Source organism: Mesoplodon mirus (genome assembly GCF_964341445.2).
Source record: "Mesoplodon mirus genome assembly, chromosome: 3".
Lineage (NCBI taxonomy): Eukaryota > Metazoa > Chordata > Mammalia > Artiodactyla > Ziphiidae > Mesoplodon > Mesoplodon mirus.
Genome location: NC_138978.1, coordinates 135,643,706 through 135,670,560, shown reverse-complemented (window position 1 = coordinate 135,670,560; position 26,855 = coordinate 135,643,706). Strand labels below are relative to the sequence as shown.

General features: G+C 40.2%; 2 pseudogenes across 2 annotated transcripts in view; both read left to right on the top strand.

The window, feature by feature from the left end:
- Positions 1-26,855, top strand: part of LOC309799247 (centrosomal protein of 78 kDa-like) — a 780,309-nt pseudogene that overhangs the window by 154,970 nt on the left and 598,484 nt on the right. The window lies entirely within an intron of this gene.
- The window catches only part of LOC309800867 (centrosomal protein of 78 kDa-like), a 720,575-nt pseudogene that overhangs the window by 117,949 nt on the left and 575,771 nt on the right, over positions 1-26,855 (top strand). The window lies entirely within an intron of this gene.

Sequence of the window (26,855 nt, the reverse complement as noted above, 5' to 3'; positions counted from 1 at the left end):
TCCCCCTCCCCATGTCCTCAAGTCCATTCTCTATGCCTGTGTCTTTATTCCTGTCCTGCCCCTAGGTTCTTCAGAACCATTTAAAAAAAATTTTTTTTTCTAGATTCCATATATATGTGTTAGCATACGGTATTTGTTTTTCTCCTTCTGACTTACTTCACTCTGTATGAGTCTCTAGGTCCATCCACCTCACTACAAATAACTCAGTTTCGTTTCTTTTTATGGCTGAGTAATATTCCATTGGACATATATACACTATTAATACCATGTATAAAATAGATAACTAATGAGAACATACTGTATAGCACAAGGAACTCTACTCATTGCTGTGTGGTGACCTAAATGGGAAGAAAATCCAAAAAAGGAGATATATGTACATGTATAGCCGATTCACTTTGCTGTACAGCAGATACTAACACAACATTGTAAAGCAACTATATGCCAATAAAAATTCATTAAAAGAAATAACAGGATCTGAACCCAGGTAGTATGATTCCCCCAAACCCACACTGTTTTTCACTAGTTGATGCTTCTCTAAAACAAAAACAAAAAAGCACTCAATAGATTGTAGCTATTATTATTACTACCCCTTTAAAAGGAGAGATCTGAAATTGTTGAACTCTTAAAAAGACAGAGGATTATAATGCTTTCTTGGTGGTGGTAGCGTTGTTATAAACAAACACTAAGTTGTTTTGTATGCCACCCTTCTGGATTGTATGACATTCTAAAGGGCGGTCTAGGCTTCTGAGAAGCTTAATGCCTCATATAGCAGATGATTATTGAAGGCATATTTTTAACTTGTTTGCTGCTCTGTTTATCCTTGGTCCATCGAGCTTTACCCAGGGAAATTAAGTTCTTAATATCAGGCCAAATAAAAATTAAGAAGATACCTTTTCTTGAAACATGCACCTACACGGAAAAGCAGCATAACAGTGTTTAAAATCATGGACACTGAAGCAAGGCTTCAGGCCTGGGTTCAAATCTTTGCTTTGCTACTTTCTAGTGATTTTTATGAAATTCCTTAAACTCTCTGTGTCTCAGTAGCCACATCTGTAAAATGGGCTTATGGTAATAGTAATACCTGTCTCTAGAGTTGTTATAATAATTAAGTTACTTAAGCCATGCAGGGTACTTAGAACTGCTTGGCACATAGTCACTGCTCAGTCAGTCTGAACTAGTATTACATACAGACCTTCCGTCCCACAGCACAAAGCCAAATAAAAGAAAACAAAGGAAAGTCGTGGGGCATCAACTTCTGTTTTGGGTTATTCTTGTCTATAAGCCTTATTCTTTTTAAGTGAGTGAAAAAGAAATTTTGAGAGAGAGGGCTTCAGAAAATAGCTGTGGGGATTTTACTCAGCAAATTCCAGGACTTAAGGACAAGGAAGTGTGACATTTTAATGAGTTATAAACACCAGGTGGTGCTGTAAACAAGTTCAGTAACAGGCTCTTCACCTCCCCTCTGGCTGCCTCTGGGCTGCCACTGCCCTGTGCCCTCTTGAGCTGAAGAGACCCAGAAACCCAAGCCTCTTTTTTTTCTTCTTCTTCTTTTTGAAACAATTCCAACACATAGGAAATGTGAAAATTCAAAGACAGTTACAAAAACTTGTGGTATAATTTAATTGTTTATAAGTTAACCCCTTTTAAAAATGAGTCCACAAATAACATGTTTATTTCAGGAAACAGTTTGTATAGAGCAGTGTACATTATGTTTTAAGAAATGGAAAATCACTACTAGGTGCAATCCATAATTAAACTCACAGATAACTGTTAAAAATTAACATTTTAAACACCCCAAATTATAATAACTTGATGAATAACTTCCTTTGGGAATCCAACCAAATTTGTACGTATGAGGCCCAAGTCAAATGGTCCCCTGCTTCCCCTTCACCAAGCTCTGGCTACACCTTTTGTGCAGAGAAAAGACTGGGCACATGACTTGGAATTCTGGTTGCTTGTCTGAACCTTCATTATAGGGGGGGTCAGAGTTTTCCTCATAGAGAAAACTGCTGGGTACTTTCCTAGCCTCTTATCCACCCACCTCTTCCAGGCCTGGCTTGTCACTCACTACCTTCTTGAGACTATCCATTTCCATACCTGCCCCAGAGCAGATGCCCTCCTAACACTTCCTCCCTCTTTGGTCCTCCTCTTGGGAATAGTATTTCCCAGACCAAAAGATAGCAGGAGGCCATGGGGAAAGAGAAGTAAGTTAATATTTATTGAACACCTACTATGGGCCAGGAACTGTCCTGGGTGCTTCATCTGCATCATCTCATAACAACCGTAAACCTAGTATCTGTCACCATTTTTTTCATGTGGGGGAAACATGCTTGGAGAAATTAGATATGTAAGGCTTCCAAAGTTAAACAGCTAGTTAGTGGCCAATGCTGCATGTGTTTTCTGTCATCCCCATGAGACTGAGAAGGAGGTCAGGACGAGCGGCTCAGATGGAGATGAATCTGCAGGGGATTCTTTCAGTCTGTGGCCACGTCTGGTCCATTTTATTAAGCCCAGCAACTCTTAAGCATGAACTCTTCTCTCTGACTCCCTTCCCACGGCTTTACTTAGTTCAGGCCTTTGTTAGCCTCTTCCTGTGGTACAGTCCAGACTTTGGAACCTGCTAGCTTAGGCTTCAATGCCAGCTTTACCTTTTACTGGGTGTGTGACCTTTGTCAAGTTGCTTGCCTTTGTCTTACCTCAGTTTCCTTATTTGTAAGACGGAGATAATGACATCTTTCTTAGGAAGGAGAATTGTGAGGTTGAAATGAAACCACATATGTACTTATAGATCTCATCAAATCCCGTTCTCTCCCTTTTGCTTGGACTGCCTACTGATTCATCCATGCTACAAATATGTACTGTGCACCCACCATGTGCCAGGCATTCTTTTGGGCACATAGGATAGACCTGCTTCCTGCACTTGGAGAATTAGAGTGCATGGGGGAGACAGGAAATAAACAACGAGAAGCTAGATAAAAATATAATTTCAGATGGTGCTAAATGCTGGAAGAAAATAGAGCAAGGTCAATGGATAGAGATCTTTGGCTATCTTGTTTCCTCTGCACAGAATGCCCTGTCGCCACTGTGGAACTCTTACCTTTCAAGACCCCCTTCAAATGATCCCCCGCCCCCGTCTACGGCCATACCACCCTGAACGCGCCCGATCTCGTCTGATCTCGGAAGCTAAGCAGGGTCGGGCCTGGTTAGTACTTGGATGGGAGACCGCCTGGGAATACCGGGTGCCATAGGCATTTTGCCTCCCGCTGCGGCTCCGCCTTCTCCTTTAGTCGCCCGTGGCGGTGGCCGCCAGCTCCGCACCCCCGACGGGCACCGCTGCAGGCCCCACCTCCTCCGGCCCCTCCCACCACAGCGCGCCAGAGGGGGCGCTCTATGCGGCCAGAAGGCGGCCCTGCAAGGTGGCCGCACCCCAGACGCTCCCGGGGTGGCTGGCCCGGACCCAGACTCCGCCGCGGGCCCGGGTGCTGTCCGTGCGGCCCGCGAACCCCTCGACCTGCACCTGGCCGCCCCCTCCGGCGCCCTGCCCCGGCGCCGCCACCTGCCCGCGGGTGTGGCTCTCCACAGCTCCCTCCGGATAAAGGCCCCCCTCCGCCGTTTCGCAATGGCCGGGGGCGGGAGTGGGAGCAGGGGCCGGGGCCGCTTCCCCGGGCCTGCCGGCCACCAGGGCGGGTGGTAGGTGTAGACGGTTGCAGGTGTAGACGGTTGCAGGTGTAGACGGTTCGACAGAACCACTTTCTAGGCTCTTGTAGCCAAGTCATGGCCACCAGTCAGACTGCATCCTGGCCATCCTGCAGGGCACAGAGCTCAGTAAAGGTAGGTATCCACCCCTTCTACAGCAATGTCAGTGGGCTCTCCGGCTTTGGCGAGTTAAGGACCCGGCTTCCATACCCTGCCCCACATGAATGTATAGCCCCGCCTGTTCCCTACAGATAAATACACACAAGATAAATGCAGCCCTCATGCCCTCTCCCCATCCTGTCCCGGCAGAAGGTGGTGGCAGAAATGAACCGCCTGGGCATGATGGTGGACTTGGCCCATGTCTCGGATGCTGTGACACGGCGAGCCCTACAAGTGTCACAGGCACCGGTCATCTTCTCCCACTCAGCTGCCCGGGGTATGTGCAAGAACACTCGCAATGTTCCTGATGATATCCTGCAGCTTCTGGTGAGAGACTGCCCTGGCCCTCAAACCTAAAGCAAGAGATTCAAACCAGGAGCCCTTGAACCTGAGCCTCTTCTCCCTCCATTTCCTCAAACGCCAGGTTAAATATCTTCTGCCCCCAAAACCCACGGTCCACAGCCCCTGAACTCTTCAGCCCTAGGTGGTAAGATACTCCTCCAAACCCGGAAACCCAGGGCCAACACACCACCCAGACCAGGGCTGCGGCTCCTCCATTCACACAAACCCAGAGAGGAGACGACTCTGACCTCAAAGCCAGGGCTGAACACCTTCCTCACAGGGGCCGAGAGAGTGAGCAGGCAGCTGGCTGTGCTGGGGGCCAAGCTGACTGTCCACGGGTCCGCCCCTGCAGAAGAAGAACGGTGGCAACGTGATGGTGCCCTTGTCCGAGCGGGTGCTGCAGTGCAACCCGTTAGCCAACGTGTCTACTGTGGCAGGCGAGCCTCACCCTGGGCTCTCTGAAAACTCGGATTTGGAGCTGAAGCTGGGTCCAAATTTAGGGAGGACTTCAGAAGAGCCCCAGTGGTTTGACCCACCTATTGGCAATAGGTACAGCACCCAAAAACCCAAGAATGGACAGTACACAGCACCTTGGTGCCATGTGGAACTGGAGCCACAGAATCAAAACTGCGATACTGATGGGTATCAGGGAGGCTGTCAGACACTGCTTTAGGTCAAACACATAAAGAAAATATCCACTATCAGAACCGTTGTTTGACTGACTTTTTTTCACATCTTTCTGACAAAATTCGTCAAGTTGTGAGTACCTCAAGCGTCATTACACTTCTGTTCAAGATGTAATCTCTGGCTCACAATCATTGTTTAGCTTCTGTATATTGCAGTGTACATGAAGGTCTGTATTAGTCTGGTTGGGCTGTTATAGTGAAATACTATAGACTGAATGACTTAAACAGCAGAAATTTATTTTCTCACAGTTCTGGAGGGTGGAAGTCCAAGATTAAGGTATTGAATACCATAAGAATTGGTTTCTGGTGAGAACAATCTTCCTGGCTTGCTGATGGCTGTCTTCTTGCAGTGTCCTCACACGGCCTTTCCTCTACGAGCAGAGGGAGAGAGATCTCTGGAATCTATTCCCCTTCTTATAAGGACACCTTCTTATCAGTCCCTGTCAGATTATTTCCTCACCCTTATGACTTCAGTTAACTTCAGTCACCTCCCTAAAGGACCTATCTCCTATCTTCTACAGTCAAATTAGGAGGGGCTTCAACATATAATTTTGGGGGGGACACAATTCAGTCCATAACAACAACTTAAGATAGCTTTCTCTGATTTTCAGTCTTTCACTAATACCTCCCTCTTTGTCTACGAATTATTCAAGTTTCCTTAAAATTTTTTTTGATTTTCTTACATTATCCCTTCCCTTTAAATGCTGTCTTCACTTCTTAATTGGCATTTCTTGCAAATGAAGGCACCTTTCCTCACAATGTATTGATTACTCTCCCCACTGTAACACAGCGTCTTCTCCCATGACTTTCCTGAAATGGTTCCATTTCTGTTCATAAAAGTTTAGTCATCCAATCAGATGGTTTATTTTCAGTTCCCATAGCATTTTGCCTTTGGGAAACAACTGACTCCATTAAATGGTGCTTCTTTTCAAACTACCTTCCTTTATGTTTTATAGCAATCTTATGATTTCTGTTGGCATACCACCTAGCTTCTTTCTGATCATTCTTTTTATTTTTATTTTTCAGTTGTTTCTCTCCTCACTCCTTAGCGTTAGATACTACAGACAGTTGGCCTTCTTCTCATCTCTTATATACTCTCTCTCTTACTCCAGCAGCTTTGCTTACCATTTAATATATTATCTGCCAGGCGCCTTCCATCTGTTACCAACATCTCTCCCTCTGTCTTTGTCATTTCAGCCTTCGCTATGCTCTCTGAGCTCTCACAGGCAGATCTATTGAACACAGGAATCTCAGTGGAAAATACGAGTACGTTATTTCTCTACTGAGTAAAGCCCTTACAGATCACATGGTCCTGATCCATCTTGCAGCCACGTCATCTGGACTATTTGACCTCCCATGTCACAATAGCAGAGGACCAGACAAGAGGGACACTGGCTCCTAATGACCTCAGCTCAGAAGTGATACACTTGATTCTGCTTCTTTGCCACTGGCCACAACGAATCAAAGGAAAACAGTTGAACTACAAAGGAGGATGAAAAATGTAGATAAGCACATAGGATATTTGATGAGCACTATCTCGAGGTGACATCACCTCCCATCAAACTTTTATTTCACAGAGAAAACACAGACTATAAAGCAAAAACACCCCAAACTAACTTTTTCTCTTTACGTCCAAGAATAGCTTTTCGACATAGTTTATCAATACCTATTCTCACTTCCTCAGTATCTTCCATTCATTTTCCCACCTCATTGGGATTGTTAAGGTTTTCCTCTTTAGCGATTTTATTTTGGCCCCCTCCCATTAAAAAGCTGCCCCCCTCCCATTAAAAATTACTCTTGCTTGATGCCAAGTAATTCTCTAGTTACCTTTTCTCTCTTCCTAATTTCACAGTGCAGTTTATCAAAAATTGTATTTATTCTCATTGTCTGTATTTTCTTATCTTTATGTACCTCGTGACTCACACAATTTTGCTCTTTTCTTCTTACTTATCTGCACTGGAATTGCATTCACCAACATTTAATTTGTGATTAAATTGAGTGAATGTTGTTTGGTCATTACGTCACCTTTCAGCAATATTTGATTTTGTTGATCAAACTTGTCATCTCAGAAAAATCTTTCACCTTAACAACAGTAGCATCTTAACCTGCTACTTCTTCCTCCTGCCTCTGGACATCCTTATCTCTTTCACTGGGCACTCTCACTTTGCCCTCTGCCAAGAGATGTGTATTTCTCAGAAGCTCTCTTCTGCCCTTGATAGATGGTCTCATCTACTCTTGTGATTCCAGCCACCATATATATCACAGATCTTGACCTAAAACGTACATATCTCTCTCTCCTGAGTCTCTTACAAACTTAACTAATTGCCAACTGAACAACTCTGCCCAAATATAACATGGACACTTAAAATTAATTATGTGATGTTACTGAACGATTAATTTTACCTTCAATACTTACTTCCACTATTCATCTCTCTACATCATTTATACCACCGCTATTTGTACACTTGTCCAAGTTGGATACTGGGGGAACACTGAAGACTCTGGACTCTGACAACCCTCAGAATGGGAGAAAATAGTTGCAAACGAAGCAACTGACAAGGGATTCATCTCCAAAAAATATAAACATAAATAAATTTGTAAACTATATAAGCAACTCATGCAGATCAATATCAAAAAAAAACAAATACCGTATAATATCACTTATATGTGGAACCTAGAAATATGGTACAGATGAACTTATTCGCAAAGCAGAAATAGAGACCCAGATGTAGAGAAGAAACACATGGATACCAAGGCGGGGGGAAGGGGGGGATCAATTTGGAGATTTGGATTGACATATATACACCAGTATGTATAAAATAGATAACTAATGATAAACTATGGTACAGCACAGGGAACGCTACTCAATGCTCTCTGGTGACCTAAATGGTTAGAAATATTAAAAAGAGGAAATATATGTATAGGTATAACTGATTCACTTTGCTGTACAGCAGAAACTACCACAACATTGTAAAGCAGCTATACTCTAATAAAAATTAATTTAAAGGAATAATAAAACTCTGGACTCTGTATAATCATCCCTCACCTTCACAATTAATTCAGTAACCAAGTACTCTCTAACCTAAATTCCTACTATCTCTCAATATTGTCTACTTTTATTCAAGCCTCTTGCCACGACTTGGTTCTGAGCTACATTTTCTCTTATTTATGGAACATAAACCGTCTCTTAACTTTTAACAGAATAAATCTTTTAACAGAATAAATATTCATTGAGTACCTACAACACTGGTAAATAAGGACATTGTTCACATGCAGTTTACAATGTAGTAGGGGCAATGAACTATAAAATAGAACTATACCTCTCATAGGTAACTGGACAGCCAAGTTTTATAAGAACACGTAGAAAGGGAATTTAATCTCTAATGGAAGTCATGAAAAGCCAGAGATTCAATGTTTATTTGGAAACTTGTATGATGAGAGTGCATTAACCAAGGATTGAATGAGTAAAGTATGATACAAATTGATGACATTACCTGGAGAAAGTTCAGCAGTAAGAGAAGTCTAACCCTGAAGTCTACTGAGTATTGCTGAAAACTTATGGAAGAAGGAGATGCTAAGTAAGGATAGAGAAAGCAGATGAGGGTGGACTAGTAGGCAAGAGCACAGTGCTTGAAGCCTTTTCCCCAAAATTAAAGAGAAGCTATCAAAGAGCTCTAAGCCATTGAGTGAAATTTAGGTTGCAATGCAGAGAATAAACAAGACAGAAATAATACTGGAGTCAGGGAAAAAGTGAACTGGGATGTTACATCCGAGTACGAAATGTAAAAGATATGACAATGGACATAGAGAAGAATGGACATATGTGTGTGTGTGTGTGTGTGTGTGTGTGTGTGTATACATATATACACACATATGTGTGTATATATATATGTGTGTGTGTATATATATATATATATATATATATATACACACACACACATACATATATATATATATAGTATAATTATGACAACTCCTAGGGATTGTTCCAGAGTTTAAGGGAGGGGAGAAGAGTAAAGAATGACTCTCAGTTTCTTGCTTGGTTAATTGGGTTAAAACAGTTTGCAATAAAAAAGATTTAGCTTAAGTCATTTAATCATTTTAAGTGCATTCTGAATCCTATACAAATAAGTTTGAGAAATTTAAGAAAATTGTGTTTCCTTAAGTTTTGCATATCTTTTGTTATTCCATGTAAATTCCCTTCTTTTTCATATGATTAAAGAAAAGTTATGAAAAAAATAAGAGAGAAATGAGAGAAAATAAGATCTTATGAAAAATTATGAATGATCTTTATCTGTTTTTGTGCTTACTGTAATTTCTTACTGTTTATCTCTCTATATACATATTCTGAGATATCTTCTCAGACCTGCTGAATCAATCTGTGAGGAGTAAGTTTAACTAATCACTCAGATGAACCTAAAATTGGTTCATCTACAGGAATAACCAACATAAGAGAGTAGTCACGGTAGTCTCAAAATTAGAGAAGACTTCCCAATTATTCCCATTATGTCCAAGAGAGAATATGAGCAGGTACTTCAAGTATCCGAACTTCGTATGATTAGATTCTGCAAAAGCATTTTAAATAGGAAAAATACATAGAAGAAAGGTTAAGACAAAACTTCCCCAGGATAAAATGGATCCCATATTTTCACCAGATGCCTTTACTCAGGAAAAAGAAATGTTAAAGAATTGTAACAGTATCCAACCTGGAAAACAAAATACAGAAATTTTCACCACTAAGCCTGAGCTCTGTACAACTCTGATTTAGTGTTTTTTCAAGCCTTACACCGCAGTCTCTATTTTTAAAATATTTATAAGTAACCCATTTTGTAGGAAAACACCTAACTTTCATCATAAGAATTATGACACTTTATACTTTTATTCCAGCCTAACTTTTATACTCTATTTTCTACCATTTGGCAACTTATACCCTACGCTCTAGTCAAAAAAATCTCATTTACAATCACTTAAACATATTGTGTTGGTTCTCAAGTCCAGGATGTTCCTTCTGCCTGGTATGCCCCTGACCTTCTCTCCACGTGGAACATTCCTACTGACATTCAAAACCTAATTCCAAACCCCCTCATTGTTGGCATCCTCTTTAATATCCCCTATTAGCAGGGTTAGTGACTCCAAGTTCTGTTTTACAAAGTTACATTTTTATGATCTATTTATTTAATAGCCTCTCCCTATTTGATTGTAATGAGTTGTTTATGCATCTCTCACACTCTCTTTTGAGTTCCTCTGGCCTTTATTTTTTTCTTTTATCTCTTACCCATAAGCACAGTGCTTGCCCCATAGGACGTGCTCAACGTGTTGGCTGAGTGAAAAAAGACACCTTTTAGCTCTAATCATTTGTGAAATGTCATTTAAAATGCCATCAGATTACCCTTTGTTTCCTAACTTAATTTCTAGTACTATAGAATGTACACTCAGAACACCGTCAGTGGCCTACAGAAACAGTGTTCTCACTGGACTTCCATGCATATAGTCAACCCCCTTATAACTTTCTCTGGCATACAACTGCCAGACATGTTATTAAAAGAAAATGATGTACCAACCCCTCACCTATTGGAAAACTTCCAGAAGCTCTCCATTCCTTATTGTATCTTTTCTACTTGATTTTTCAAATACCTCTGTCTTACTTCATCTATTCAGAACTGGCTTTTCTACCTTTGCTTTCATTTTCAATTTCATTCATATCATTATCTGCACTTACCCATAGAACCTAAGCATATTTCAGTTTCTTATGCAAGTTTCCTCACTAGAGGTCAAAGGGGCAAGGACTATTGTGATAAATTATTAAATAAATAGACGATAGGACTTTGTTCTATTGGTCTGGGAAAATTACTACCTGAAACAAAAGAATTCTGGAAACTGAAGGGGTCAGACCAGTCAGCTTTGTTTACTTCAGACTCAAATCAATGTCTTGTCTTTACCTGAGCTCTGGTTACATTTAGAAAAAAGTACTGTAAATACTGTGAATGAGCAAGGCCACTATCTGAGACGTGTCTGGGTCCTTAGTATAGTAACTGAGGGAATGGTAAGCATTGGTCAATGTTTGCTGATTGATGACTCAATAGATCTGGTTAAGCCTCACCATCAGAATTCCAGATTTTTTAACAAGCTTCTCAGTCTTTTCAACCCAAAGAAAAAACTAAAGAAAACCAGATGACAAGAATTTCAAATTGTAAAATATCCCGATTGTCAAATTTAAATAGGGATATCCTGTGCAATGGAGAGGCTGGCTGGTGCCAATTTCACATTTTGTTCTCTAGTGTCTGGACGAAGCCTGCTCTGCCAGTGAGCTGACAGGTCGAGAGCACTCCAGCTTCCACAGACACCCGAGAACTTTCTATTTTTCATGGTGTTCCTACCTTACCTAAGGGAAGGACTATATTCACAATGAAAAGAGTTATGATTCATCACCAGTAGAGAGATTCTTCCACTTTCTGGGTGCCCACGTTAAAAGTCTGGTATAGTCAACACTCCCTCTAACGTAGATCATGTATTGAAATGAGAAAACTATCACCTAATATGGCCAGAGAGGTGAAGGGACTTGGCCCAGCTGAGCCCAGGAGACACCACTAATTCAAAACCTCAACCATTAACGTAGTGATTGTGATCAAGGAGACTTACAGCACCTAAGAGATTCAAAGAGCATATTAATCCACCTCTGGCAACACTGCCAGTTTAAAAGAATGATTAACCTTCTCTCCCACTTGATTCAACCTGGCTATGTATTATACCACTCTAAATGCTAGCAGACTCTATGCTTATGGCTTCCATTAGGTAGCACTTAGTATACATGAAAACTTTCTTCAAGAAGTAATTACTTTTGAAACCATAAACATTTCAGTTGGGAAAAGTGAAAAAGAAAGGAGGTGCAAGTAAAGGGAACTAGGAAAAAATAAGAAAATACCCTCAAATATAAACATGTTGATTCTAAAGATAATTTAATGGGGATTTAAATGATACTAGGTGAGCATTTATTCTGTTTCTGCTTTAAATAAAGCATTCTGTTCTATTTGTTAGGTGTTGTACTTGTTTAGTATCTAATGTCTGTTAAAAACCTCTCGAAAGAGATGTATTCATTCTGGTATCCTAAGCACCTATCTGGATGAAAAGCACAAGCAATGGGAAGTCATGGGGCATAAAGGACCTTGCAAAGGCTCTGAAATCCATCTCTTACTTATGGCCTTTGAGACTCAGCCTCCTCCTCTATGTAGTGTTCATAAAACTTAGTGGAGATAGAACACTAGGGACACAGAAGGTCAAAGGAGGTATTTACTACGACTTTCCAAATATCTTCCTTTAGGAAAACAAATATATTTTATTTGCAATGAGGCTTTCTTGTGAATTTTATTCTTCTAAAGAGGAATATTTTTAGTGAACAATTGATTCGTTTGCCTCCCTGTGCTACTTTATTGACAATACTCAGGTAGGGGTGGTTTTCCCTCAAGCAGTTACCTCCATGTGATTTGTATATCAGACCTTCCTAAAAGCATGTTTTCCTGCTCTTTCGTTCCACCCCATCCCAGCTCTACTTCAAATATTGTGATCCTCTATTAAAATGCACAGAACCCTGGGAAAATAAGGAGAAGCAAAATGTTTGTCACTGCCAGCTCTGGTATGCATATATCAGAGGCTAAATTATAACTGATGAAGACAGAAATGGGACCCGTATCTGTCTGACTTCAGAAACCAGAAGTGTAGCTACTACAAGCTGATGAATGGGAACTCAGATCAAGGCCTAGAGTGGAGAGGAGTCTTCTGATCAGAAGGGGAAAGTAAACAAAGGGCAGCGTTTAATTATTTAATAATAAGTAAGAGAATGACTAGGGTGTTTTTACAGAACAGGATATAATATTGAAATAAAATCCCCCAAAGTGACACAGAAACATAATGCAATCCTCTTAAGCTACAACCCTTCCTAAACCAAACCATACCATTCTCTTCACACAGCCTGGAAAGTCAAAAGAAAGGGGATACTGATCTGCATCACACTGGCATTAGAAGCAGATCTAGTTTTAATGAAGTATTACTTCATGGGCTGAAGTTTCCCCCCAAAAAGGGTAAGCTTTTTTCTCAAGAAACATCACTGTGTAATAATCAAGGAGCCAGGGATGGTGGTATTAATTGTTCTAAGTACAGGGATTTCTTTTGCAGAAAGAAGTACCAATCAGAAAGAGAACTGACCAATAATTACTTAACAAAACTGCTTCAGAAGTAGATTTCTAAATCTACTTTTAGACTGATAGTTAGAAAAATCTTACTAAGTTTATTCATTTAGAGGAAATCTGTGCAAGCCTCTGAAACCAAGAGGTATTGTATCAAAAGAGATAAGGTCACTAGACACTTATGTAAGAGCTACTTCTTCCTCAAATGGCCACCATTAAGAGGAGAAACTATTTGCTGTATTTTCTGACTATTACGTTACCAAGAAGTAACAATGCACCTTTAGGAAACTAGTATGAAAGAAAAACATAATAAAATTTTTTGCAGGTGACTCTTTGATCTCATAGGTGTGTGTTAATTTTCCAAAGTTGGCACTGGATCCTGCCTTTACAAAATGCTCCTTGAAATATCACATTGAAAATCTTCTCTTTTACTCCTTATTGTAAACACTGTGTTTAAGTGTTTAAACACTTTTTAAGAAGACCAATAAAAAATATGGACTATGGGGCTTCCCTGGTGGCGCAGTGGTTGAGAGTCCGCCTGCTGATGCAGGGGACACGGGTTCGTGCCCCGGTCTGGGAAGATCCCACATGCCACGGAGCAGCTGGGCCTGTGAGCCAGGGCCGCTGAGACTGTGTGTGCAGAGCCTGTGCTCCACAACGGGAGAGGCCACAGTAGTGAGAGGCCCGCGTACCGCAAAAAAAAAAAAAAAAAAAAAAAAAAAAAAAATATATATATATATATATATATATATATAGAGAGAGAGAGAGAGAGAGAGAGAAAGAGAGAGAGAGAGAGAGAGGGAGAGAGAGAGAGAGAGACTATGAAATTATTTTTCCAATAGTGAAATTGTGGAGAATACATCTTGCATTTCTACTGTATTCCCGCAAAAAGAGGAAGTTCTTTTCCACAAAGACTCTCATCAATGTTAACTCTGGGAGAGAAGTATTTGTAGTTGTCTCATGCTTTGTGGTGAGAGACTCGCACTTTTTCCCCTGTCTCTATTGTGGGAAACAGGGCACACTTTGGGCTGAGAATTCATGCTGTGGTCGGAAAAGAAAGAAACGAAAAATACCCTCATTAACACTGCTCTTTAACAAGTTCAGCAAATGGGCTTCAGGCGTTCTAAACAGCAGCAATTAAAAAATAACTTTAGATTTCATACATTTCTTCCAGTAGGATGAAAAGCTGAGGTATGTTAACTTTAATTTTATGGTTTGCGTGAATACCGAGTTCGATTACTCCCTGTCAAAGCAGAAATCAGCCTCTTACAGGGAATAAGTGCTAATTAAGCAAAACAGAGTAAGCATGTTATATGAAGTATATTTGATTCTTTCCTGTGCACTTTGGCTGCACAAGCTCTAACCACAGTTTCCGGAGGGACCATCAGTGCTCCCTAAGAATGCCAATGCAGTGTTCCGTCCAGTTAGTGGGGTGCAGAGACCAGTCAGAATGCTGATGCTTTCCACAAAGGAGATGGGGCTAGGGAGGCAAATGCAATCAGGGAGTATTAGCTCTGTCTTGTGTGCCTGCTACAAAACCGTGTCCTCTCAAGACTGCTCTATCCCTTCTTTGCTTTATTCGTGTATGTGTAAGTTTGTATATGTAAGCTTTACAAGTCTCTCCTAAGAGAAAACTGAAAATGCCCAGGAAAAAGACAAAACTGCTTCAACAGAGAAAGGTCTCTCTGTTCCAGTTGAAGAGGATATAGAGTTAATAACAGGAAATATCCATCCCCTGAAACTCTATGAAACATGGATGCTTCCACAATTTACTCAAGGTCTCACTGACCAGGCTATAAGTAATTTTAATTATTATTTCTTATGGTTATGGTTGATAAAAAGTCTCAGTGGTATGCTAAAAATCTTTAACACTTGTTGACCTTTTTTCTTGATAGCTTTCCTCCTCCCAGGCTCCAGCCAACAGTAGCAGTAACAGATATCCAGATCTTAAGAGGATAGAAGTATAATGGTGCACTGAATATGGAAAGGAAGAACCAGTAATGGTTCCTATACATTCATAACGCGAATCAGCATCAAACTAAGCTTCCCCAAGAAGAAGCTGACAGCAAATAGTTCCTCCTCTTAATGAACTGAGGAAACAACTTTGAAGTTATCCGTAGCCACCGCTTCTGAAGCAACCAGTAGCTTTGCAACTATTAGTTTACTTGTATTAGATTAATTTATATTAGAGTTTATTTAATGCAATTGCTCACAAATTTTAAACCATTTTGTAGAGTAGTGTTCTGTATCTGTTTAAATGAAATGCTTTCCTAAGCTCAAAATCAGTGTTTTTATGTTGTGTAAATTATGAAATTACTGTGAAATATCTGGTAAACTTGATAGGAAACCCCAGATGTCAGCACTTTGCTGGGCAGGAGTTAAAGTGGCCCACACCATTAGCCCTCATCAGGAGCAGTAGCAGTGGGCTAAGTCATAAGGGCACGCCCGTCCATTACACTCACCCAGGATACTGTGAGTGAGAAACAAAGGGCAGTCAGACAGGGACCTCTATGCTCAGATTCCACTGCCAAGAAATGGCCTAAGTCAGCTCTTGTTGTTGAAGAAAATAACCCTTTAGGAATCAGACTGAATCCTATTTTAAGTTTTAGAGGAAGAAGGATACTATTTAAACATTGATGAAATGTGCCTCTCTTTTTATATCAGCATAGAAATTTATTTGAATTCAAAAGAATATGGTTATATTTAGCATAGTGTAATAATTATCTAAAGCACATGTCATCGTTGGCTCTGAAACAGTTCTAAAGATGTCATTCTTTTGAAGTCAAAAAATATGCAGTAAAAATGGACAAGGAAGCAAAAATATGAAAAAAACAAGTTTGCTGAGTATGGGAAGTTGTTACAAGAGGGGCACAACAAGATAATGTAACAGAGTCCAAATTACATAACATGCAGCAAGGAGTTCTCTTGCTTTAACAACTCCTAGAAATTAAACCAGTAATCTCAATGCAAGAATATCACCACTGGGTTATTTAACAGGACAAATTTTCTGAGGGACACAGGTAGTAATTCACTCTACTTCCCCTTTCTCTAATATCTTTTCTCACACCAATTTCTTTTCTTTCCTCGAGGATAGATTTTATCCTGTTGAAAACAATTTTAGTTTTATTTGTAAAGTGGAGTAAATAATATCCTGAGTGAAGTAGGCAGAGTTTTAGCTGAAGATGCTCAGGAATCAAACTTTTGAAAAAGGCCAATCAGCTAGCTAGCTAGCAGTTACCATCAGTGGCTTGCAGAAAAAAAAATTACAGATGATATGTTTGCTAAATAGATAAAAAGAATAAGCAGTTTAGAATGGGCGAAAAATCCCAGGATCTACTGTGACCTAGACCAGAGGTGCCTAAACTTTTTGGAACCAGGGACCGGTTTCCTGGAAGCAAATTTTTCCAGGGAGGGGGGGCGGGGTGTGTGAGGTTCAGGCGGTAATGTGAGCCATAGGGAGCAGCAGATGAAGCTTAGTTGGCTTGCTTGCGACTCACCTCCTGCTGTGCAGCCCGGTTCCTAAGAGGCTGTGGACTGGTACCCGTCCAAGGCCAAGGGGTTGGGAACCCCTGACCTACACACTCAAAAGCAGACAGTTGACCTTTGATTAAGCCCATTTTCCTGTGGAGTGAGCCATAAGGGGCTCCAAGACACAGTTTGGTTTCAATGTTTCAGTGTTCACAGCCAGAGGGCAAACTCAGAATGTCTCCTCCTCTTGCAAAAACTGGACCACGGATGAGAAGTCTTTTTTTTTGAGTAGCCCTTCACGCACAACATCCCTGCAGATCTGATGGGCTTGACTGCCCAGAAGGACTGGGCTCTTCGTGCTGGTAGCAGAGTCTCATGCTAATCCCAGATCCTTAGCCATTATAGTGTTGCTCCGAATCCGCCCTGATAGTAATTAGCCGAGGGAACTCCATCCATCACCCCAGGTACAGGATTATAAGTGTCACTTGACCAACATTGTCCTGAGCTCGTATTTAGGATTTTAGCCAAGAGTTTTGGGTCAAGCCCTAACCTGAGTCCCAGATTCATAGCTTCAGCAGTTCCAATCCTACTAATAGCTAACAGCAAGTTTGTGCAGATCTTCGAAGCCTGGCCAGTCCCAACAGCTCCACGATGCACCACATGGGAGCCCATGCACCACAGCAGCTCAACTCCTCCCATCCTAAGTGTGAGGTTGCCAGATCGAGCCATTCCCACACTACCAGAAACAGGGGCATCCGTGAAAACCGCTCCCATTTTCTCAACTTCTTTGGCCAATTCTCCGAAAACCATAGGATCAACAGTACTGGAATCTATTAATGGTGAGTCTTTCTTCACTTTTTTTTTGAATTCCATTTGCTCCACAATAAGCTTCTAGTGCATTGATGCATTGTAATAATTCTGTCACCTTTTTCGGCTACATCCCCTGCAGAAGACACTACAGGGTTCATCTGCATCTAGAAGCTCTTTGCATGAATCAGGGAACACATCAACAACGGTGAGTGGCTAGCCATGTTTCATGAGCTCTTTTGCCACTGGACTCCCCACGTTGCCTACTCCAATGAATCCAACTGGAGTCTTGGAAGCTACTGACCTAGAACACAGCGCTGCAAGGCTGGCCACCACTGGCTGCTGCAGACGACTCCCTGTACCGGAGGCCGGAGGTGGCTCCACGGAGACGGAAGGAGGCTGCCACGCTGCCCGCGCCCCTCCTTCTCACGGTGACCTCCTCGACTCCCGGCTCACCCACTGGCTGCTATAGGGTGCGTGATGCGGAGGGCCGGCTCGGCTGTGGCGATTCTTAATACCTCTTTGGTACTAGGTTACACATACAGTTTCACCTAGTGAGCGACTTAACAGAAGGAATTTTTTTCTACGGCATTTTTGTGGCACAGCAGATAGAAGCGAGGTCACTATTTCTTTGAAAAACTGAATTAAAAATTTATAGAAAGTCATGATTCATTCTACAAATATGCTGAGTCAAAGAAACGTGAAAATTGATGCGATGGAGGAAGAGCGCTAGACTTCCCTGATGCTCAACTGGCGCCTTTCTTCTGGTGTCAGAACATGGTTGTGTAACTCCTTTAATCCCAGTGGATTTTCCAAAAATTCCAGAATCTTCAGATTTTGGTAGCCCCTGTTTACTGCCTTTGCCCCCCTATGCCAAATCCCACCCCACCCCGCACACATTTATTTTTTACCAGTTGTCCTCCAGGGTGTTTTTCTTTATATAGTTATTGCAGCAGTTTGTTAGACTACTGACCCCCAGTGCAAATGCCCCTCCCCCCGTTTTCTCACCCTGTGTAGTTTTGTTCCACCTTGACCTGGGCTTGGTCACGTGACTTGCTTTGGCCCAATGGCATATCAAGAGCTGAAGCTTGGAGAGTACTCGTGCTTTAGGGCTTGTCCTCATGGAAACCTGACATGTTAGGAAGCCTGGCTAACCTAGTGGAGACTAGGCACAGGCCACAGCCAGCACCAATGGCCAGACATGTGAAAGCAACCAGCCCCAGTCCAGCAACCAGATGATGGCAGCCTCAGTAGTCACCTCAGGTGAAAGCAAGATAGATCCACCCAGGAGATCCCAGCCCATTCCGCTGATTCACAAATTGTGAGGAGATAAAGTGCCTGCTGTTTTAAACCACCAAGCTTAGGAGTAGTTCATCACACAGGAAGAGATATAACTATCTTTACTGTTAGATTATCTTCCCATTTTATACCATGTTTCCCCTCAAACGACTGTTCCTTTATCCAAGATTCTAGAAAAGAAATAACAACTGATGAGGCTGATAGAGCCTTAACATTTTTTATAAGTTTTGTAAACTTTTAAAATAACTGTTAATAAAATCAATATTTATTTGATCACAAAATTATTTTCTTCAGTTGCCTTAAGAAGTAATACAGAATTGTACTAAGTTTATACATTTGGAGGCTCTAAAAATGTGTTATTCCTTGGATTCAAGTCCTAGTGTACTTTATGTGGGCATTCACGTTTGCAAAATGATTCCAGGAAAGTTGCGATTTCATTTTACAACTTTGGCCTAAGGAGTCTTATGATATTTTACCTGAGAAAAAGAACACATTAATTCCACTTTCAGCTATTAAACCCATGGCTTCCTGTATTTTCTAAATTCCCTATCAGTGAAGAAGACTATGTATAGCGTACAAGACCGTCATGATTAGGAGGAAGGTAGTACAGAAAGAGCCCATCAAATTAGGCATTGCCCAGTCACGTCAGTATACTAACGTGGTGAGCCACAGGCAGCTTGAAGCCTGGAAAAAAAGACAGATACAGTGTAATGATTATCCTAAGGATCCGGATAATGATTCCCATGATTTTGTTTTAAATATTAATGGCAGAGGATTCTGGGGAAATGGTGGTGGCTACAGAGAAGATTTTTATCCCTGAATATGCCACCCCTCCCCTAAATACACAACCCCCCACCCCCACAAAGAAGAAAGAAAAGCATCTAGGATAACAAGATCAAAAACCCACAGACAACATCTACAACAAGGTGTCCACATGAACTGCAACATACAGCCAGGTAGGAACAAATCAACAACAGGAAAAAGACCTACATATGTGTATCCCAAGGTGTGTGGGAGGAAGACGAGGGAAGGACTCTCTCTCTCTTTCAGGAGAGCCAAAGGTTACTATGGTTCACGAACTCACTGAGATTGAAAAACTCACTGAGAACAGCGGCAGAAACCGGGAGTGAATGTTGCAGGCTCCACTTTGCAGCTGAGTGCAAGAACTTTGAAATGTTCTGAGGATGCCAAGTGTTCTGGGGTCTGTGAAACCTTGACACCTATCAAACCAAAGCACCATCCCAGAACAAATCCCCATACTCAACAAGGACAGGAAAGAGGAGGCCTGGGTAAATGGGCATAGGAGGGCCGAGGAGGAAGATTTTAGAAATTTTAAGGTCATTTTTTAAAATTATGTTGTGGGGCTTCCCTGGTGGCGCAGTGGTTGAGAGTCCACCTGCCGGGACACAGGTTCGTGCCCCGGTCTGGGAAGATCCCACATGCCGTGGAGCGGCTGGGTCCGTGCACCATGGCCGCTGAGCCTGCGCATCCGGAGCCTGTGCTCCGCAACAGGAGAGGCCACAGCAGTGAGAAGCCCGCGTACTGCAAAAAATAAATAAATCAATAAAATTATGTTGTGAAAATAATAGAAGATAGTGAGCCCTGGAGTTCTGAAGCTAGAAATTATATTCTGATCTATGTTTCCCTCCTAAAGTGGAAACTTATTTCATTTAAAAATGAGTGACAGAAGAGTATTCCATTCACATCCTGTAGAAAATCAGTGAGAAAAAAAAAGAAAAAAGAAGGGTGAAAAGAAAGTTCCAGCAAATCCTGAAAACGTCACAGAAAGACACGTCCACAGAACAAATGAAATTTATTGCCTGATACTGCGGAAAAAGTAAAAGAAATTTTCAAAGGAATAGAAACTGGTTTTAAGAAAAACATAAAAGAAATTAGAAAAATTCAGAAATGAAGTGATTGGAGAATAGCAAGATTTGAAAAGGTGAAAAATTCAGTAAGTAATTTGTTTTAAAAAAATCATGTCTCGAGAGAAGGTTAAACTAGAAGGAACACAAGTTTGAATAAACACAGTGGATAATGTCTCCTTGGAGAAACAGCTGATTTCAAATCCAGCATAAGAAACGAACAAGATGTTCCTGTTACATCTTGTCATATAAGAGAGCTGGGAAGACTTCAAAGACTACTGTGGTTGTGTGGAAAGGACTCAGGAGCCAACTTGAACAGGATCCGTGAACCTAAGAGGGGACAATCTCTGCATCGATATTTATAACAACCTCACTGAAAACAACAACAAAGAAAGAAAATACCTCATTAGTTATCTTTGGAAGAGTCAACCTTTCTCTCTCTTGTTTTTTCTTTTTTTGTAAAACTGGTAAATAAAAGAAAAGAAACATTTATTCTTCCTTTCCTAATTAAACTGTAACTCAGGGCAACCAAGTAGTTGATGAAATAATGTTCTAGCTAGTAAATGAATAATCATCTAGTTAGTAGAATATCACCATTTGGTACCCTTAATAAATTAATGGATCTAGACATTGATCATTAATGGCTGCAACGTCACAGTAAGACAGACACTTGATAGTTCCTTTTGGAATTCATCAATATTATCTATGAAGTAAACTTGACAAAAAAATCACACCTGAATTATGTCAGTGCTCTAGATCTATCTACCAACTGACAGTAAATACATGGGCCAAAGGAGCATGATAAATATATAAGCAGAAAGGGGATGAAATCAGCATAATCCAGACAATCAGCATAATCCAGACAGTTGGGAACCCTACTGGATGAATGCTTTGAATTCAAGGACAAATACTTGCAAGAAAAATGAGCAAATTGAGTTCTTTTAAACCTATACTTTAAAAGAAATTGTGTTTGGATCAGCAATCAAATAAATAATGGTTATTAAAATAAAAATACATTTATAGGACAATCAAGGAAACATGAACTGACTGGCTATTTGTTGATATTAAGGAATCATTATTATTTGCGGATGTGTGATAATGACATAGTTGAGCTTAAAAAGGGCAGTTCTTGCATTTTAGAAATATGGATACTGACGTTTTCACTGAGAAAAAGAAATCTGGGATTTGCTTTAAAATTGCTGGGGATGATGGTGGTAGTAGTAAGAGAGGGTGTAGAGAAAATCTATTGGCCTGAAATGGACATTTGATGAGAACAATGGATGAAAGTTTCTACTTCTTTCTCTTTATTTCTGTAGATGTTTGAAATTTTCCATACTAAAACATGTTTTATAAATGTAGATGGCTTGCAATGTGCTCTTCTGAGCTCTCAGAAGGCAAAAAGCCATTCTTAAATTAGGAGCTTTCTTCTCTAGCCAAGAATTCTAATGATAATTTTGTCCCAACTGGCCAGTGCACTCAGATTGCTCTGAGATCTGTTGGTGGAAAAAAAATCAGCACAAACAATAAAGAGGCTCTTCAGTCTTAGAAGAAAACAACAAAGAATAAAGGCTGCTGCTAGGTCTGGGGCAATAGTGTAGTTACCAGTATAAGACAAAATATTAGTTTCTTCCAAAATCCACTTGTTACTACTGTGTATACTTTTGCAGCAAAGTATCTTTTCTACGTTGTCAGCATTAAAGTAAATTTACTATTTAGGTAGCATTTAAATTATCATATACTCAAAGCCTAGGCTGAAATGACATTAAATCTTATTTGGGCCATTGCAGTGTATTCTCCAGTCTTACTTGCTTTGTCTATAACTGTCGTAAAAAGGTGTGAGGAGATCTGCCAATATTAATGCCAGGATTCAAAATGAGTTCTTTGTAGCTTGCTTCCTTCAGGATCTTCTGCCCTCAGACCCATGTATTTACTTAATGCCTCAGATTATTGTATATGTCACATCTTTCCAACTAGGAGACAAGCTCCTTTAAGGGCAGTGACTAGTCTCATCAACATCGAATTTACTCCAACACCAGTGCTTTCAAATTGTGTGTTGCTTAGTATACGTCTGACCGTAAGAAGTTATAGAAACAATTCTACTCTAACTAAATAATAATGATACTACTGCTACTATTTCTACTACTACTGCTAATAAAATGTATGAAATAGAGTATAAATGGGAAAATAAAGATCACACTGGAAATCCCAGACTATAAAATGAATGATCCCAAAGCCACTGGCCAATCCATCGACTGTAAACAGTTACTTGTGAATTGGTCAACATTTAAATGCGTAATTGAGAGAAGGGTTAAAACAAATTTTATTACCAAAAAACACAATTTTTATACCTACAATTTTTGAGCTCAACTAACCTGTAGTTTTAACAGAAATAGAGGACATTCAAAGTGTTCATTCAGTTTCCTAAGTGATCCATTCCCTATCTTTCCTTATGAAACAATCAGTTACAACTCTAATAATTTGTCAAGGATTCACCAATCTCTACTTCCTTTATTTTCCAAGGTTTGGTATCATTACAAAATCAAGTCCTTTGGCAGAATTTAATAGTTTCAAAATCCCTCATCAATATTATTCACTGGGATAAAATAATATGAAAATTTAACAAACACTGACTATGTGCTGAGAAATGATCCTTCAGTGATTCACTCAAGGTGGAGACTAGTATTCAGGCTGCACCTGAGGTAGAACTTGAATTCCAAAGTGGACCTTTAAACCACAGCTCATCTTCTCTTTTTAAAACCATCAGAAAGAAGAAGCCTGTTGCCTGACCTTTGAGATTCTGCAAAGAGACCATATTTAAGTCTTTTGTCCCTTTTAACTTCCCTAGTCCCCTTCTCTACTTTCAGAATAGTGATTCCCAGATAAGTACAATGAGTTCAAACAGTGTGGTTAAAGGGGTAATTAGTCTGCTCTGCAGCCAAGTTACTCACAGAATAAAAAAGTTGGCTTTCACAGTTGTTACCTTCTTCCTGGGCTTTGTTTAGAGGGGTCTCAGCTCAAGCAAGCAACCTGTCGGCAGCCTGAAATAACTCTGTGGAAATCTAATGGCATATATGTAAAATATGTCTATGAAACCTTTTATTCAATCTTAGGTGCATAATTTTACTACTTCTTTAGGCCTGGAAAAGGATATTCAGCTACAAAAGGACAGAAAAGAAAATGTGTATAATACCTCATGCCCTCCTCACACCCTAGAACCTTATTTTACCCCTGTTTCATCAGAAAATGATGTATACTGTAAGAAACATTTTTAAAATTAGTTGATCAAATATTTAAGTGCACTAAGTCTCTGTATTTATTAAAGCAAATATAGTTACCTTTCTGTCCCTTTCTAAAAGAAAGCAAAAGATACAGTTCTTTTTTCTTAAGACTCAGGGTTTATGGATATTAATTATTACACTATATTGACACCCAGACATGTTTATAGGAGGCTTTTGAGACATACAGAGCTATTTATTCCCATACCAAATGGCACTTCTTTTTCCTCTGCCTTCTGCTTGTATTTTTTCTGTTGCGATTATATCCTACTGAGGCTGCTACATGTCTTTGTTTGAGTTGAGGTTCTAAAGGTAAGACTGTATAGTCTCCTTTTTACAGAATAATAATGGGTTTTATGACTGTTTGCCTTCAGAAGCCTCTTTTTCCACTCATTCTCATTTCATATCTATGGTGAGGTGTCGAAAACAGATGAGTTAGTTCTGAACTGGTGATATATAAATCAATTATTATTTGATTCATATTCAAAGCAGCTCCTCCTAAAATAGCGGCCTTCCTGCCTGTGGGATGTAGTCTAACCTACTGCCTGGATCTACACCCACCAACATCCATATTTTGTCTATTGTTACCTTGGACACTTGTAGGAACTGAGTGAGTTTCTGTTTCTATAGTGTCCATTGACAGACAAATGAATAAAGAAAATACGGCACATATGTAGAATGGAATGTTATTCAGCCTTAAAAAATAAGGGAATCTTGCCATTTGCAGCAACTTGGATGAACCTTGAGGGCATTATGCTAAGTGAAATACGTCAGAGAGAGAAAGACAAACACTGCATAATCTCACTTTTACGTGTAATCTAAAAACGCTGCTCTCACAGAAACCGAGTAGAATGGTGGCCGTCAAGGGCTGGGGAGTGGAGGAAATGGGGAGTTGTTGGTCAAAGGGTATAACCTTCCAGTTATAAGATGAATAAATCCTGGGAGTCTGATGTACAGCATGGTGACTATAGTTAACAACACTCTATTGCATACTCAAAAGTTTCCGAGATAGTAGATCTTACATGTTCTCATCACACACACACACACACACACACACACACACACAAAAGGTAATTAATTGTGTAATGTCATAGATGTGTTAACTAACCTTATTGTGGTAATCACTTTGCAATATATACATGTATCACATTATGATGTTGTACACCTTCAACTTATACAGTGTTACATGTCAATTACATCTCAATAAAACTGGAAAGAAGAAAAAGATTCACATGGAGAAGGGTGAGGCTGGTAGAAAAAAGCCACTGCCTTGAGCAGTACCGAGGTGGGCGGAAAGCCATGGGCCTCTATTAGCACTGCTGGGTAGGCTCTGTTCCCACATGTGGGAAGGGGGTAGGACAGCACAGCTGTGATCCTTATTGCAGACCCTAGGCAGCCTCAGGCAACTTTTCAAAGTTAGTTGCTGAAAACCAATAAATGAAATTATAAAGAAGAATTACATAAATGCCTTTATTCTACTTCTGGTCCTCTTGGCAACTTTTTCCATCTAAAAGCTGCACCCTGCAGTTCTCAAAGCAGGAACATTAACATGGATCAGAAGTTTCCAAACTTTTCATCATCAACCCCTACACCAAAAGAAAAGTTGAAATTTTATGACCCCTAGTATATGAAGTACCTTGTGTGTTTTTAACATTTATCAAGAGAACATTTAACAGTTACCTACTATGTGCCAAGAGAAAATAAAAATAAGACACAGACTTTCAATGCAGACTTTGTTCCGGTATTATTCTTCGTTTTGACTTCAGTATAAGAACTATTGAGCTATTTGCTGTCCCAATAAGGGGATAAGCAGACGATTACAGAATCCTGTGATCTCTTCCCAAGTTTGCAACTATAGGGTTGGTCCTAGAATTGCTCAATAACTTTGTATTTTGATTTAAGGGGAAACTAAAAGAACTTCCTGTCCCAAAGTAACTCTGCTTTGTGGAGACTGGAGGTGCCCTGCAATTGACTCAAGATACTGTTTATTTGTTTAAACAGTTCAATGAGTAGTTTCTATTTAACAAGTGAGCACAAATTTTCACAACAGTACCTACCCCATGACATAGCTCAGACGAAAACTCTGAGGGAAAGGAAAACTATATGGGCAAAAAGTCCAGGTTCCATCCACTGTACATGGGATATTGACAGGCTTGTAAAACTTACAGGGGTACCTGGAGGTACCCAGGAGCCCTGGGTATTTAGTATACAGATCAGCAAAGGATGGTGGAAAATAAGACGACACCAGGTCAGGGGACAAATTAAGCAGGTGAAGCTGGTCCTTTATACTCTTTTCCCTTCTGATACACCACTGCTCTGTCATGTCCAGAATATGTTCTGTATCCTCAGTAGACCTACACACACACACACACACACGTGTAGCACACAAACATGCACGTATGCATGCATGTACACATACATGGACTTCCCAGTCTTCTCAGTTAAAATTCAGCTTGTAGTAACTAAAGAAAATTTATAATGCTCTATATTTTATAGATTTTAAAAATACTTGCACTTTAAGAGAAAACTTTTCATGTCTGAAAATCCCTTCTCACGAAGGAAGTTATTTCTGATATTGGAGGTTGACAGTTTCACAGAGAAAACTTCAGGAGCACAGAGATATGCCTGACCCTCTCCACACGCACCATCTGGGGAGAATTCACCAACACAGAGGCTCAACCCCTCTGCTAAGTCAAAATCAAGTATCCCAACATCATTATTTCACAGAGAATACCCTACCTCATGTTAGGCATTCATATGTATTTTATTTGTTGAAGAGAGGAAGAAGATATAAAGGAGGGAATCATCCGAAATTACAGAGGACGGCATTTAAGTCAATATAGATATTTAAATTTAAGGTAAAATTAAATGATAATTTGAAATTATATGTGGAGTTTTATTTACTAAAGAATATTTTGGAAAGTTCAACTCCTATTTTCACTTATGTTTTCAGAGAAGGTATTTGGTCCAAATGAAGAATACCTTCAATTATTGTTCTTTTATTGCAAGCAAAAAAGGATTTATACTTCTTTTCATGAAATATGGTTGTTTGACAACAGAAGGATAAATATTTTATAT